This window comes from Clupea harengus, chromosome 6, assembly GCF_900700415.2.
Source record: "Clupea harengus chromosome 6, Ch_v2.0.2, whole genome shotgun sequence".
Taxonomy (NCBI): Eukaryota; Metazoa; Chordata; class Actinopteri; order Clupeiformes; family Clupeidae; genus Clupea; species Clupea harengus.
The window spans coordinates 23,903,128-23,907,189 of NC_045157.1; positions in this window are offsets into that span (position 1 = coordinate 23,903,128).

Below are 4,062 nucleotides of genomic sequence, written 5' to 3' on the forward strand. Positions count from 1 at the left end.
CCAACCAAAAGCAAGTGCCAGTCTTCATCAGTGTGACCAAAATGTCATCAAGTAGTTTAATGCCCCTTAATATCGCTGTATCGTTTGCGTTCCCCAGTGCACTGGAAATGAGTCCCAGCTGGGGATTTTTGGAAACCCAAAGAGACGGAGAGGGGGGGAAAAATTGACAGGCTATTTAGACGTGCTACTTCACTTTGCATTAGAGTGTACAATATCAGGCACAGGGACGCTGCGAGAGGCCAGATTTTAGCCGGTGTGCATCGGGCCTGGAGCGACGGATCACTTACCTGAGGAAATCAAAGTCAATGGCAGAGGATCCATCCTGGAGAGGAGCCCGGAGGCCCCTCATGAAAAAAGTGTGAAACCTGTAGAAAAGAAAAGAGAGTCTCATTGAGAAAATCCATTACCGCTCAAGGAGCCAGCAAGCATGAAAAGAGCTGTCTTGTTAAATCCGCTGGTTGATAAAGCGAGGCATTGGCTTGAGGGATTGCTTAGGGGCACTGGTGACATGAGAAAGAGACAGAGAACAGAGAGAGAGAGACAGAGAACAAGAGAAAAAGAACAGGAAAGACAAATATTAATGGAGCAGACATACAGTATTCTATTCAGTCTTGCGGCTAACCTGAGGCAAAAAGCTCAACATGGAATTACATTTCAGTTTTTCATGACACTAATTTAGCATTTCAACCCAGGGAACAATCTTGGCCAAGACACAGAAGTTAATTAAACTGTGTTTGTACAGCATCTCTACAAAATAAAAAAACATTGTTTCTTTTCCCCACTTTTTTTATTAAGATGGTACATGTTATAAATGTGTCTATATTCTTTAACTTGGGTACAGTTGCAAAATAAAAATAAAACTCTGTAGTCACTGTTGTGTATGGCTAGGTTTTATGTTTGGCTTTACAGTCAGAGAGGGAGAGAGTCCTGATGGGCTGAAGACTCTGATGCCTTAAGGAAATGTAGAGTACAGTTGCTGCTTTGCAGTACCCTCCATGATCTCACCATAGCCTCATTATTTTGCGTCCCCTGCTACAGAATTCCAAGCGACTTTGATCCGGAGGATTTTCAGTTTAAGTGCATAATGTTCAATTTCTTAGGGAGTTGCAATCTGTTTTGGGACACAACACATTTTGAAAACCGATTAAAAGTGTAGGGGTTATTGAAGCTCAAGATGCACAGATCCGCTTAATGTCAGTTTTTGACTGTTTTGTTGCACTCGACTGTGCTCGTCACCACTGTGGGTGTGAGTGATGTCTTCTGTAAAATCAGACTGAATCCTCCCTCCCTGCTTGGGGGCTGGGGTGAGTGGCATCAGGTAGAGGCCACCTGTCAGAAGACCGTTGACCCTTTAATCATCCTTGTCCTCCTAAGCCGGTGGCTCCCTCAGTAGATTTGTTTTTAATGTGCTGTGATTTTCAAAGCTCTTCCTTTCTTATCCCCATCCTGCTGGGTCGTTGAAGTCCCAGTGTGGCCAAAGGCCGGCTTCAAATGCTTCACATTAAGACAAGTGATGGGAGAACAACTTAACCATGAGCTGCCACTGCTCTTTACTTCCATTGTATAGTGTGCCTTAGCATCAAGAAAAAGTAAATTAAACACGTTTTACTGACACTTTTGCTGTGTTTTGAATATATTTTTATCTAAAATATAGATTTAATATAGAAATAAAGATTTCCCTCCTGCAGTTTTTGTCACAAATGCTGAAGTGAAATGAAGTGATATATATTCAACTAAGTACACCTTTTTGTAGTTTAATGCAGTATTATAACATACTTTGGAACCATTATACCCAATATTATATATGTGGTTTCATTTTTAAAGCTCTTGGTAATCCTTATAATCCTTCAGTTAGTCATTTAATCATTTCTTCCTTTTCATTATCCAATGATGTATCCATTGCAACAAAACCATGTTGCATTTGTTGTTGCAAGATGCATTTATTTTCAGTTACAGAATAGAGTCAAGTCAACATTTGAGATATAAGTTATACAGTAGGTTACACCAACAGATGTACACAAAAAAATCAATAATGTAGTGAAATGTACTTTGCTACAGGAACAGTCCATGAACCTGGTGAAAGGTTGTTGATATTTGAGCTCAACAGCCAATCAATTGCACACTTCCCTTCCGTACTCGTGAAGAAAGTGTTGATTGGCTGGAATAGTGTATGGCTCTGCCTGAGCCACTTTGTTTGTTTACCAGAGCCAGGACTGTGTATGAACAGCAGAGTTTCTGTAGTGCACACACAGAGTGGACAGCTAGAGGACCGTGAGGGGCAATTTGCTGAATTTTGACGAAAAGTTATTAGATTGGAATCTCGAACTCCACCTTTAAGTCAGCCATGTACGTAACTCCATGATGGATATATGGTGAACATAGGTCTCTGGGCACTTTATGAACAGATTATGTTAGTAGATGGCTTTTTTTTCTCATCCCGAATGAGGTTCATGGGCAATGAAGCTGTGGTGAAAGATTTGAGAATATCTATCTGTATATGTATCTGTTTTAGAGACAGGACATCATATGAAAATTATATATTCTTTTTCAAGGAATTATATATTTCATTTTCGTTTTCAAGGAATGTCTAACCCTCCAACCCCAGAGCTTCGACGTGCATAATCAAACAAACACACAGGAAGACACAAACTCAAATGTCACTGAAGTTTGATCTGAATCTGAAAGACATTATTCATGCTCTTATTAATATTCAGGCTAGACATTTCTTGGTTTTGGCTCTATGTCTGTAATTTCAAAAGAAAACACTTTATCATCATTTGCTGATAATTTACAGACAGAGCCACACCACTCTCAAACCTCTAAGACAATTTTAGCCATTGTGTGCAGGGTAATAAAAGTACTTTTGGAATGGGCCAGCATGACCAAAGCTCCTAAAGAATGAAAATTGTTCTTCAAATCAGATGAAAACTTGGCAGGTGACTTGAGTTTCTTTTGCTAAGCTTCCAGATCACTTAACGTAAAGCCCACTGACATATATGAAGCGGAGGAACTTCAGTCAGCATGGTGTGGAGAGCAGTAACCTCAAGAAAGCCAAAGGCTGGCTGCCAAATCTGTAATACTCTCTATTGACGTCTATCATTTGTGTAGTTTTCTTCTTTCTCCACTGGACCTGTAGGCAGTGATTTCATTTCAAACCACAAAAATTCCAGCAGTCATTATATGTGGTATTTTTTATAAGACAGCTATTCAGTGAGTAGAATTTGTATGGATACATTTCTTGAACCTCTCTCACATTTTAGTGATGAACTATGTGCCATTATATTATAATTGTCATTTTCCTTCAAGAGACCAGCATACAATAACATATTCTATCCAAGATTCAAATAGTTATGATAAAGTTACAAAGTAAAATTCTCTCTTATTCTTAGCATGTTTTTTCTGCAAGTCTGACCCGTGACACATCAGGGTTTGGTCAACTTGGCAGTTCATGATGGGGGGAAAATGTACACTAGTGACTTATGAATTGGTTTACCTTCTGATGTTGCTTTTTTGATGTTTGATATACTAATATTTGGTCAAAATAATAATTTCTCAGAAAACTTAATTTCAGTTACTGAAGCTGAGGTTCTATTTGTCTGAAAGCCATTTGAAGGTTGACTCTGTGTGTGTGTGTGTGTGTGTGTGTGTGTGTGTGTGTGTGTGTGTGTGTGTGTGTGTGTGTGTGTGTGTGTGTGTGTGTGTGTTTGTGTTTGAAGGTTGTATATAAATCTTAACACAGTTTATAAGCTTAGCAGTTGACAGTGCCTTTAACAAAAGGTTTGTGCAAAACTCATTTGCTAAATTATTCGTATGTATAGTAGATAATAAATAATTAAAGTCTCTGCACAGAGCCTTGTGGCACACCCTTCAGACAACAGAGAAATATGACACACTGACATATACTGAAAGTTTGAGACCCACCCAATAATATTCAAGACCAGGGTTGGAGAGTAACTAGTTGCATGTAGCAGAGTTGCGTAATTAAATTGCTAAATAAATGTAATTGTACATGAAAATGTTTTACAAAGTGATTACAAAGGGATATAAAATATAATATTCGTC